General features: G+C 38.5%; 2 protein-coding genes across 3 annotated transcripts in view; one reads left to right on the top strand and one right to left on the bottom strand.

Annotated features, from left to right (window-relative positions):
- Nucleotides 1–12,847, bottom strand: part of CENPP (centromere protein P) — a 272,761-nt gene that overhangs the window by 59,965 nt on the left and 199,949 nt on the right. The gene's annotated exons all lie outside the window — the stretch shown is intronic.
- The window catches only part of ECM2 (extracellular matrix protein 2), a 41,611-nt gene continuing 37,264 nt past the window's right edge, over nucleotides 8,501–12,847 (top strand). For both annotated transcript variants that reach the window (XM_015117266.3, XM_015117264.3), the window contains exon 1: nucleotides 8,501–8,558. The gene's annotated coding sequence lies outside the window, so the exon portion shown is untranslated. The remainder of the gene's footprint in view (nucleotides 8,559–12,847) is intronic.

Here is a 12,847-nt window from a genome sequence, read left to right as displayed (position 1 = left end):
TAAGCGATTCTCATGCCTCAACCTCCCAAACAGCTGGGTTTACAGGCATGTGCCAGCACGCCTGGCTAATTTTTGTATTTTTAGTAGAGACGGGGTTTTGTCAAGTTAACCAGGCTGGCCTCGAACTCTTGACCTCAAGTGATGCACCTGACTCAGCCTCCCAAAGTGCTGGGATTATATGCGTGAGCCACCACGCCAAGCCCAATACAGGTCATTTATGACAAGTGCACAGTAAGTATGTCATACTTAACAATGAAAAGCTGAAAGCTTTTCCTCTAAGATCAGGAATGAGACAATGGTGCTGACTCATGCAACTTCTATTCAACATAAAACTAGAAGTCCTAGCCACAGCAATTAGATAAGAGAAAGAAATAAAAAATATCCAAAATGGAATCCGTTTGCAGATGATATCTTATATAGAGAAAATTCTAAAGACTCCACCAAAAAACTGTTAGAACTGATAAACGAATTCAATAAAGTTTGCAAAATACAAAATCAACATACAAAAATCAGTAGCTTTTCTATATACTAACTAAACTACATGAAAAAGAAATCAAGAAAATTTACGATAGCTACATAATAACAAAATACTTAAGAATAAACATAGCCAAGGAGGAGAAAGATCTCTACACTGAAACCTATAAATCGCTGATGAAATAAACTTAAGACATAAGTAAATGAAAAGATACCTCTTGTTCATGGATTAGAAGCGTTAATATTGTTAGAATGACTATACTACCCAAAGTGTTCTACAGATTTTATGTAATTCCTATCGAAATTTCAACATGTTTTTCAATGTCATTCTTAACAGAAACAGAAAAACAATCATAAAATTCAAAAGGAATCACAAAAGACCCTGAGTAGCCAATGCAATCCCCCTTTTTTTTTTTTTTTTTTTTTTTTGAGACAGGGTTTTACTCTGTCACCCAGGCTGAAGTGCAGTGGTGAGATCTCGGCTCACTGCAACCTCCACCTCCCAGATGCAAGTGATTCTTCTGCCTCAGCCTCCTGAGTAGCTGAGACTACAGGTGTGTACCACCATGCCCAGCTAATTTTTGTATTTTTTGATAGAGATGGGATTTCACCATGTTGGCCAGGCTAGTCTTGAACTCCTGACCTCAAGTGATCCACCTGCCTTGGCCTCCCAAAGTGCTTGGATTACAGGTGTGAGCCACCATGCTGGCACCAATGCCATCTTGATCAAAGAAAACAAAGTTGGAGGCATTATACCACCTGACATCAAAATATACTACAAAGCTATAGTAGTCCAAACAGCATAGTATTGGCATAAAAACCGACAGAGACCAATGGAACAGAATAAGAGCCAAGAAATAAATCCATGCATTTACAGTGAACTGGTTTTTGACAAAAGTGCCAACAGACACAATGGGGAAAGAAGTTTCTTCAATAAATGGTGCTGAGAAAACTGGATATCCACATGTAAAAGAATGAAGTTGATCCTTATCTCACACCATAAACAAAAATCAACTCAAAATAGATTAATGAATTAAATGTAAGAACTATAAATGATGAAACTACTAGAAGAAAACATAGGGAGCCAGGCACGGTGGCTCACGCCTGTAATCCCAGCACTTTGGGAGGCTGAGGCGGGTGGATCACGAGGTCAGGAGATCGAAACCATCCTGGCCAACGTGGTGAAACCCTGTCTCTACTAAAATACATAAAATTAGCTGGGTGAGGTGGTGCATGCCTATAGTCCCAGCTACTGGGGAGGCTGAGGCAGGGGAATTACTTGAACCTGGGAGGCAGAGACTGCAGTGAGCCAAGATCATGCCACTGCACTATAGCCTGGCGACAGAGCAGGACTCCATCTCAAAAAAAAAAAAAAAAAAAAGAAAAGAAAACACAGGGGAAATGCTCTATGGTATTGGTTTAGGCAATGATTTTTTGAACATAATCCCAAAAGCACAGGCAACAAAAGCAAAAATAGACATATGGGATTATATCAAATTAAGAAATATCTACACAGCAAAGGAAATAATCAACAGAGTTAAGGGAAAACCTACAAAATGGGAGAAAATATTTGCCAACCATATATCTAATAAGGAGATAATATCCAAAATATATAAGGAACTCAACTAAATAGCAAGAAAACAAATAACCCAATCAAAAAAATAGGCAAAGGACTTGAGAATACATCTCCCTTTAAGAGAAGAGCCATTATATAAAACTGTATGGAGGTTCCTCAAAAATTTAAAAAGTAGAACTACCAGATGATCTAACAATCCCACTAATCTCAAAGGGAATAAAATCACAGGCTGGGTGCAGTGGCTCATGCCTGTAATCCCAGCACTTTGGGAGGCTGAGGTGTGTGGATCACGAGGTCAGGAGTCATGAGATGTCTATTATCTCTTTTCACTTCATTCAACAGGTTTAAAATGAAAAATATTTTGAATTATTTATGTTATTTTAGGACTTAAAAATTAAGAATAGTATTTTCAAACCAATTTATACTTCTGTTGAACACAGATTAAAATTTTGGTGAAACCCCATCTCTATTAAAAATACAAAAATTAGCTAGGTGTGGTGGTGGAAGCTTGTAATCCCAGCTAGTCATGAGGCTGAGGCAGGAGAATCACCTGAACCAGGGAGGTGGAGGTTGCAATGAGCCAAGATTGTGCCACTGTACTCTAGCCTAGGTGACCGTCTCAAAAAAAAAAAAAAAAAAAAAAGGAAATAAAATCAGTATGTTAAAGAGACAACTGAACTCCCATGTTTACTGCAGCATTATTCACCAGAGCCAGGATATGGAATCAACCTAAGTGTCCATCAGCGAATGAATAAAGAAAATGTATATATGAAAGGCAGCAAATTCTGTTATTTGTGACAACATGGATGAACCTGGAGGACATTAAGCTAAGTGAAACAAGCCAGGCACAGAAAGGCAAATACTGCATGATCGCACTTATATATGGAATCTTAAAAAATCTAACTCAAATTAGCTGGGCACAGTGGTAGGCGCCTGTGATTCCAGCTACTCAGGAGGCTGAGGCAGGAGAATTGCCTGAACCGGGGGTGGGGGGTGGGGGGGGCGGGGGTAGCGGTGGAGGATGGAGGTTGCAGTGAGCCGAGATGGCACCACTCCATCTCAAAAAAAACAAAACAACAACAAAAAATGGAACTCAGAGGCAGAGTAGAATAGTGGTTGCCAGAGGCTAGTGACTGGGGGAAATGGGGAGCTATTAGTCAAAGGGCACAATGTTTTAGTTAGACAGGAGGAATAAATGGTAAGTATTTAAGATGCTAATTTTTATTTTATTTTGAGATGGAGTCTCGCTCTGTCACCCAGGCTGGAGTGCAGTGGTGCAATCTTGGTTCACTGCAACCTCCATCTCCTGGGTTCAAGTGATTGTCCTGCCTCAGCCTTCTGAGTAGCTGGGACTACAGGCACCGGCCACCACACCAGGCTAATTTTGTATTTTTAGTAGAGATGGGGTTTCGCCATGTTGGCGAGGCTGGTCTCGAACTCCTGACCTTGTGATCCGCCCACCTCGGCCTCCCAAAGTGCTGGGATTACAGGCATGAGCCACCGCCCCCAGCCGATAAATTTTTTTAAAAACAAAAAATCCCCAACTTTTGGCTTTCTCAATCTTTTCTCCCTCATATTTGTTTTTTACTTTATTGATATTTTTAGCAAACACTCACAAGGCAAAAGGCTGCTCACAGTTATCTCCTGATCTAGGCCCAGTGATTCCTCATTATAGTTTCACTTCACTGATGGTTTTTTTTTTTTTTTGAGACTGAGTCTTGCTCTGTTGCCCAGACTAGAGTGCAGTGGCACGATCTCAGCTCCCCACAACCTCCGCCTCCCAGGTTCAAGCGATTCTCGTGCCTCAGCCTCCCAAGTAGCTGGGACTATAGGCGCGTGCCACCATACCCGGCTAATTTTTGTATTTTTAGTAGCGACAGCGTTTCACTATGTTGGCCAGGCTGGTCTTGAACTCCTGACCTTGTGATCCACCCACCTCGGCCTCCTAGAGTGTTGGGATTACAGGCATGAGCCACTGTCCCTAGCCTTCATTGATGATTTTAAGATGTGATCTCATTTCTTTTTTTTTTTTGAGACAGAGTTGCTCTGTCGCCCAGGCTGAAGTGCAGTGGCATGATCTCGGCTCACTGCAACTTTTGCCCCACGGATTCAAGGGATTCTCCTGCCTCAGCCTCCCGAGTAGCTGGGACTACTGGCGCATGCCACCTTGCCTGGCTAATTTTTTGTATTTGTAGTAGAGACAGGGTTTCACCATGTTAACCAGGATGGTCTCAATCTCCTGACCTTATGATCCGCCAGCCTTGGCCTCCCAGAGTGCAGGGATTATAGGCATGAGGCACCGCGCCTGGCTGATCTCATTTCTTAATTACTTCAGTTGGAAGGTTGGTATCAGTCTATCAGTATTGAATATAGAAAACTGAAATTTTAACTGTGCACTGTAAAAATTTATGCCACTTATATGTATTAACCATTCAAAAATGTGAAAACTATTTAAAAAATAAAGTGGCAGGGAAATGGGCATTTTATCTATTTCTGGTGAGAGTATACATTATCTACTACAACCTTTTTGGAAAGCAACCTGGAAATGTGCACCCAGATGGAAAAAGCCCACTCTATTTGAGGGGGAAAGGGGAAACAACCCAAATGTCCATCAATAGGGGCATGGTTGAATGAGTTGTGGGATACTTATATATCATTACTCCACTGAAATGTAATATTCCACTGGGAAAGTAAGTTCAGCTACAGTAAATGAAGCAACTGTCACACTTGACTATAGTTTAAAAGGCATTTGAACTATGGGCCAAGAAAGAGAAGGTCAGTCCTAGAACGAAGTCCATACTACTCCTCCCTGCACTTACCATCCTCTCCATCTTCCTCCTACCAATCTCCCCACTAACCCTGCTTATCTTCTAGAAATTTAGGTTCAACAAGACCAAGAGCCTTCAAAGCCCTTAGTAAGTAGGCTATAGTTAATTTCTACAAACCCAAGGACTGCAAAACTCTACTCTGCATCAACTGAACGCAAATCAATCACTTTAATTAAGCTAAGCCCTTACTAGATAAATGGGACTCAAACCCATAAAAATTTAGTTAACAGCTAAATATCCTAATCAACTGGCTTCAATCTACTTCTCCCGCCGTGTGGGGGTGGTGGGGGGAGGTGGGGAAGGCAGGAGAAGCCTGGCAGGATTTAAGCTGCTGCTTTGAATTTGCAATTCAACATGAAAGTCACCTCTGGGCTGGTAAAAAGAGGTTTAGCCTGTCCTTAGATTTACAGTCTAATGCTTTACTCAGCCATTTTACCTCCCCCTACTCCACTTATGTTCGCCAACCATTGACGCTTCTCAACTAACCATAAAGATACCAGAACATTGTACCTATTATTCGGTGCATGGGCAGGGGTTGTAGGCACAGCTTTAGGCCTCCTTATTCGGGCTGAACAAGGTAAAACTAATTTCTGAGTATGGCCCTACTTAAAACTTCCAGAAGTTACCTTTATTTGGGTATTAATATCTACAAAGTTGTCATATGGTAGACAGTTGCATCCTTATTGGTAATCTAGACCATCAGGGAAAACACTGAAAAGGTGACTTTACTTAAAACAAGTATCACCTGAAATAAATGTCCTAGAGTCTAAATCTTCATAGGCAGATGGCCCTGTGGCACGGGTAATGCTCACTCTGCTCATGTTGTTTGGTGACCAACACCACATTCCTGCAGAGTGTTGTCAGAACCAAGTTTTGGGACATAATCATGCCTGTAATAATAAAGGGGGTAGGAGAAACCATAATACCAGCATTTTCCATGTACTAGTGTGGTTAAAATAGTTTCTGCAAAAGGACTCATGTAACAGTCCATTAAACCACAAAATTTTAGAGCAGGAACCTCAAAAATTATAAAATTTAGTTTTCTGCAACTTTGTCAATCTCATCATGGTAATTACTGGTATTCCTCAGTGCTGTTACTTTAAGAGTTACTTCTTTTTTGATTGTATTCTTTTTAAAAGTTATTCTTTTCTGATCTGATTATACAAAGCTCACAACAGGATACAAATATAGAAGTACATAGTAAAAGTCTCCCTATAATTACTGTTAATATTTTGTTGTTTATTCCTTCCAATTTGTTCTCTAGTAAAATGCTAAATTACACACCTCAAAAGAAGGTAAGATCATAATACGTGTACAGTTTTGAAAATCTCTTTATTCCTGGTATAGCGTGGACAACTATGCATGGTGGTATTAATGGAATTACTTCTGTTTCTCCAAATAGCTTTATGGTAAGCCCACATTGTTCTCTAGCAATACACAACTGGGCTAACTTTTTTTTTTAATCCATGCTTAACAGTACTTCAGAGGACTTCCTTGAAGGCACACTTTTGTACCGAAAGAGCTGTTTCTACAATGGGTTCCTAGAGGTGAAATGCTAGGACAGACAGTATAGCTACTGTTCAGTTGTCCTCAAGGAAGAGGAGAGTTTCTGTTTTCCCTACACAGTGGCCAACACAGCATATCATCAACTTTTTTTTCCCCCAAAAAACAATGTATGTATTTCAAATCAGGCCATGATTTTTGATTAGCAGTGGTCTTCAAGCTTGATTGAGCATTGACATTATTTGGGTAATTTTTCTACCCCCGAAGTTTTGTCAGCAACATCTCACTATGATAGTGAAAAAATAACTTTCCTGTTTTAATTTACTTTTCTTGACTGTTACTGAAGTTGAGAAATTTTCTTCTTCTGTTTTATTGACCACTGACATTTCCTCTTCTATGAACTGCCTGTTTAATGGTATTTGCTCATTTGTGGACTCATTCTTTTTCTTTTCTTTTTTTTGAGATGTAGTCTCGCTCTGTCGCCCAGGCTGGAGCGCAATGGCGCAATCTTGGCTCACTGCAACCTCCGCCTCCTGGGTTCAAGTGATGCTCCTACCTCAGCCTCCTGAGAAGCTGGGACTACAGGTGTGTGCCACCATGCTCGGCTAATTTTTGTACTGCTGGTAGAGACCAGGTTTCACATGTTGGCCAGGCTGGTCTCAAACTCCTAACCTCAGGTAAGCCACACGTCTCAGCCTCCCAAAGTTCTGGGATTACAGGTGTGAGCCACTACGCTCAGTCAGTTTTACATTTTAAAAAATCAGTATCATTTTCCTTATTTTTAGGAAGTTGAGTGGCTTATGTATTTAATCCCTTATCTTGATTCAGTCTATCTAGGTCATTTTACAAAATCCTGATTCAGTCTAACCACGTCATTTAAACAAATATTTAGCTCCTCTTTGCCAAATGATTTAGACCCCTGAAATACGGATATAAGAATTTAAGGCCGGGTGCGGTGGCTCATGCCTATAATCCCAGCACTTTGGGAGGTTGAGGTGGGTGGATCACATGAGGTCAAGAGTTCGAGACCAGCCTGGCCAACATGGTAAAACCCCATCTCTACTAAAAAAATACAAAAATTAATCTGGAATGGTGGTGGGTGCCTTTAATCCCAGCTACTCGGGAGGCTGAGGCAGGAGAATCCCTTGAACCTGGGAGGCGGAGGTTGCAGTGACCCGAGACCACGCTATTGCACTCCAGCCCGGGCAACAGAGCAAAAACTCCGTCTCAAAAAAAAAAAAAAGAAAAATTAAAAAATAGTTCCAAAATTACCTAGTCTAGGACAGGCACTGAGTTAGGCCCTTCACATATATGTTATTCCTTTTATTTTCAGAAAAATTTGAAAGGTATCATCCTAGTTTTACAGAAGAGTAAACTTTGGTCAGAAACATTAAGTAACTTACTCAAGGTCCCTCATAAACAGTAAGGTTGCACTTGGAATCCTGATCTGTCTCTAACTTCTCATTTGCAGATAAAGAAACTGAGGCCAAAGTACACAACTAATTTGCCAGAGTAACAGGTAATTAGGAGCCACACAGCTCCCTTTCACATTTTCTTTCTATTATTTAATGGTTAGAAGTTACATAATTTCCACTGAAATTAATACGTAACCATGTTGTTGTTTTGTTAATATTGTGGGTGAGATCGAGGTGGGCGGGCAGATGAGTTAAATATTATTAATCCACATTAAAATAGATTCCAGATATATACAGCCTTTAGCTGACGAGAATATCATCCCTATAATCTGATAAAGCTCAAGTGACATCATGCTGGCTAGTATAAGCCTTCAACTTTTTAATGCAAATAGTCTATGAAAACCACAGATTTCTTAATCAAGCTCATTTTTATGCTTCCAACTCTGCCTTTTCAGCCTACAAACAAAATGCTCTTTCCCCACACCCACTGCTGTTTTCTACTTTTCTTATGATTAAAAAAAATATTTCCCTTGGTAACCATTTTCCCTGGTTACTTTCTTGGCTGATTTTCTGCACAAAAACTGAAAGGCATTTATCCCCAAGGGAGGCAGTTATTTTAGATTTTACTAAGAAGTTCAGCAAACACTTTTCAACATTCCCTTCTGTCCTTTCTTTGTTTTTAAAGAAAGCTCTGATTTTGTTTCATTTTCAGCTGGAGACTTAAATGACACCAAGCAAAGCCTACTTAGTTTAGATTTCCAGGTAAAAAAGTTTTAAATTTTAAGTTTCTACTTAGCATGTGGAATGGTTTTAATATTTGGGTATTTTATTTCGCAACTATGTTTAAACTCTTGAGTAAATTAGCTCGTTACTAATAGATTTTTAAAGTTCAAAGTATGCATTATTGTTTGTTTTTTTCACGATGTACTTCCCAAGTATTTCAGACCTTGTAGACTTAGTATTAAATTATTTTTATATGTTTAGGTGGAATTCTGTGTTCAATAGAAGTATAAATTGGTTTGAAAATATTATTCTTAATTTTTAAGTCCTAAAAGAACATAAATAATTCAAAATATTTTTCATTTTAAACCTGTTGAAGTGAAAAGAGATAACAGACATCTCATGACTTCATGTAGAATTTTAAAATTCTAAATTAATATTTTTAAAGTTTACTTAAGACAATTGGTGAAAAATTTTAAATGAAGAAAAATAAGTTAATCAAGGTTTATAAATAATATTTAATGTTGGGATAAACACAGTAAGTGCTAGAAGGAAAAAAATTACTTGATAAAAATGATACTATGATTGGAATCCCAGAAAATTTACCTCTAGGAGGCATACACTCAATTACGAAGTTGTTTATGAAAGCAAATATTAAGTGCAAAGTAAAATTCTGTATATCATATCAATGAAAATAACGAAGGCCTAACCATTAATAGTAAAATTAGTATTGAGAGACCATTTCCTAAAATGTATTTAAACACTGTAGTGAGACTGTTTAGATACTGATTTTGTAAAAATTAAAATAGCTCTGTAAATTTATTTCTGTATGTATCTACTTAGATTTCTGGGTAAGTAAAAGTGAGTCAGTTTGGGGGGGAAAAAGAAAGAGAGGTAGTTTCCAGAATGAGGATACTGGGAGAGAGGGGTGTGCTCAGTCTGGCTGCAGCTGGCACATTCACTCCTAAGCACTCAATCAGGCAATGCCCCATAAGTGAGTGCTTTCAGGAGGCTTCAGGACAACAGGATGCCTGAGACCCTCATGAGAGTTTAACTCTGGAGCCCTGAGGTCTAGGCCCTGACTCCTCACAACAGGAGGGAGGGTCTGCACATATGATTGTTAAAGCAAGAAAATTTAAATGTATACATTTCATGCATTGCAGAGCACTTATGATATCCATCGGAGCCCACAGGCCCAGCCACTCAGCAAATTCTAGTTTCACTTTGTCTCTCAGTTCAGGTTTTCATATTGCTTTCCCCTGCTGCTGTTGTTATTCCCTTCCAACATACTACTTTGCTCTCTGAATTGACTTTTATGATTTCAGGTGCCAATCAGCTAATGGATTTGGTCCTTCTTTACATGCTGCACGTTAATTTTTCTAAAACTAAAGTAGATTGCAAAAAGTTGTTCAAATGACCTATGAAATACAGGTCATTTCAATGACCTATAGTAATGGTTTTCAAATGACTGCAGCAATTAATGTATATATATACTGAAGAAAGGTTATATGCTGACATGAAGATACTTTAGAGACTGCCATTTGTTGAACAAAGGTGATGTGGCAAAAGTCAGACTATGAACTAACTAAGTGAAACCTGACTAGAGGAAGATGATTCTGGCAGATGAAGTTATAAAAAGAACTACTGAGATTCAAGAGAGGAGACTGAGCTGACCTTGTGCCCTCTTCCCCTCTCACCAAATCCCTTGAAATAATACAAGATATATTACAAACAAATAAATACACGAATATACAGCTACACTAGGAAGTAAAATGGGCAGCCCCTGGTGGGACAGACACTCTGAGGAGTCCTTCACAGACAAAGAGAAGATGGGAATGAATTTTAAGAGGGAAAATGTACCCTTGAACAGTCATGAGAGAAAACAGAGTTGAAGACAGCTTGTATAGGAAAGAAAGAAGTTTTTGGTTTAAAAGATCCCAAGAAGGATACATTTAACAACAATAACAACCTATACCAAGGTACATTCCATTCTTTTAGCAAGGTAAAACTTCCAAATATCAAAGATATGTTGAAAATTTGAAAAAAATTTCTATAGAAAGAAAAAAAAATTTCTTACAAAGGGATGAGAATCAGATTCAAGTCAAGTTTCTCCTCAGCAACACTAAATATAAGAAAATAATGGACAAATATCTACAAGGTATTAAAGAAAAATGATTAGAATGATTTTGAAACCATGATTCTGTTTCCAATTAAACAACGATATTTTCCGATCTTTAATAAGAGCACAAAATTTTACAACTTACAACATTCTCTGAGAAAAAGAGGATATATTTCTGCAAGAAATAAAAGGAATCTGAGGGAGCTTCTCCTTCTGATAATGGCAGACAAGGCAAGTCAGATCATTAGACCTGCTGAGAATAACCAGAAAGGGTGAGAAAAACAACAGGGTCAATATTTGGGATAGGACTGAAACCCAGAGAGGTTTAGAACAGTTTTTCTTCTAGAAGCATCTGGATTCCAGAAGAGGTGGTTGAGAAGATTAGTAGACCTTTAAAATAGCCTCAGGAGGACAGAGAGAAACAAACAAAATGGAGGTAAACAAGCAGTGGGGGATGGTAGGAAAAGTTAAGTGGACCCAAAGCATATATATATATATATATAGAGAGAGAGAGAGACGGAGTCTCGCTCTATCACCCAGGCTGGAGTGCAGTGGTGTGATCTCGGCTCACTGCAACCTCTACCTCCCAGGTTCAAGTGATTCTCCTGCCTCAGCCTCCTGAGTATCTGGGACTACAGGCACATGCCACTATGCCCAGCTAATTTTTTTTTGTATTTTTAATAGAGACGGGGTTTCACCATATTGGCTAGGCTGGTCTCGAACTCCTGACCTTGTGATCTGCCCGCCTTGGCCTCCCAAAGTGCTGGGATTACAGGCGTGAGCCACTGCACCCAGCCCAAAGCATAATTATTAATTGGATATGGTGAAGCCCAGCTTCAAATCACTCAATATTCGATTCATAATATACTTAACCTTATGCCTGAAACAGATGCAAATCCTCAAATATTTTCATATACAATATTCGGCACTCCATCAAAGGTCATCAGGTATATGAAGAGACAAAACATGGCTAAAAACCTAAAGAAATAAGAGACAACCGAAATAGACACATAGAGGATCCGGAAAACCTAGTCTTCAGACACAGACTTTAAAACAAATGTTTTTAATATGTTTAAAAAAATAAAAGATGAGATTAAAATTTTTAACGAAGAATTGGAAATAAAAAGAACATACTGAAAACTTGAAAACTAGAAAATACAATAAAAGAACAAGGAAGTCAATGGATAGGTTTAATAGCAGATAAATCACACATGAAGAGAGTATCAACGAACTGGAAGATCAGAGAATAACCAGGATGAATCATTGAAGTGATAGAAGAACAAAAAATACAAATGGGGGGAAAGTGACATTAAAGACAATGAGGAAGCTAATAACAAAGTACCTGTAGTTATAGAAAGAATGAAAAAAGGGAAAAGAGAATGTACTATTTATACAGTTAAGGGCTGAGAAGTTTCCAAATGTGATGAACAACATCAGGCCACAAATTCAAGAAGTGCCAAATAGGCTAAAAGCAAGAAAATTCTATCTTTGTACACAGAGTGAAACAGCTGAAAACCAAAGACAATGAGAATATCTTAAAAACAGCGAGAGTAAAAAAAAAATTACTTTTAAAGGTGAAAAAATTAGATGGAGAGATGATTTCTCAAAAGAAACAATGGGAAAAAGAAGACACAGAAATTGCATCTTCAAGCCGGGTGTGGTAATTCACGCCCGTAGTCCCAGCCACTCGAAAGACTGAGCCAGGTGGATCGCTTTAGCCTAAGGAGTTCAAGGTCAGCCTGTTTAGTGAGACCTCATCTCAAAAAAATAAAAATAAAATAAAATAAATAAAAATTAAATTAAATTAAATAAAAAAAGAAAAAGAAAAGTAGGTGGGAAGAAGGCAACAATAAAATACTGGAAGCTAGGAAGCAAATGAAAGTGTGGGGGGTAAAAATCAACTGTATCTTCAAAATGCTGAAAGAAAACACTTGTCAACCCAGAATGTGTATCTAACAAATACATCCTTTCAGGTAAACAAAAAGAACTGATCAACACATGTGCACAAAACGAATTATTAGAAGGTGTTCTTCAGTCAATAAAAAAATAATCCTAATAGAAGAATGGAGATTAGGAAGGAACGAAGGAAAATCAAATGATAAATGTTTAGGTAAATCTAAACACGTGATTCTCAACTGAGGCGCAGGTTACATTTGGTAATGCCTGGAAATATTTTTGGTTGTCACAACTAGGAGGAAGGTACTAATGGTAA

Source organism: Macaca mulatta, chromosome 15 (assembly GCF_049350105.2).
Source record: "Macaca mulatta isolate MMU2019108-1 chromosome 15, T2T-MMU8v2.0, whole genome shotgun sequence".
NCBI classification, from domain to species: domain Eukaryota; kingdom Metazoa; phylum Chordata; class Mammalia; order Primates; family Cercopithecidae; genus Macaca; species Macaca mulatta.
This window is presented reverse-complemented; position numbering and strand designations above follow the sequence as displayed.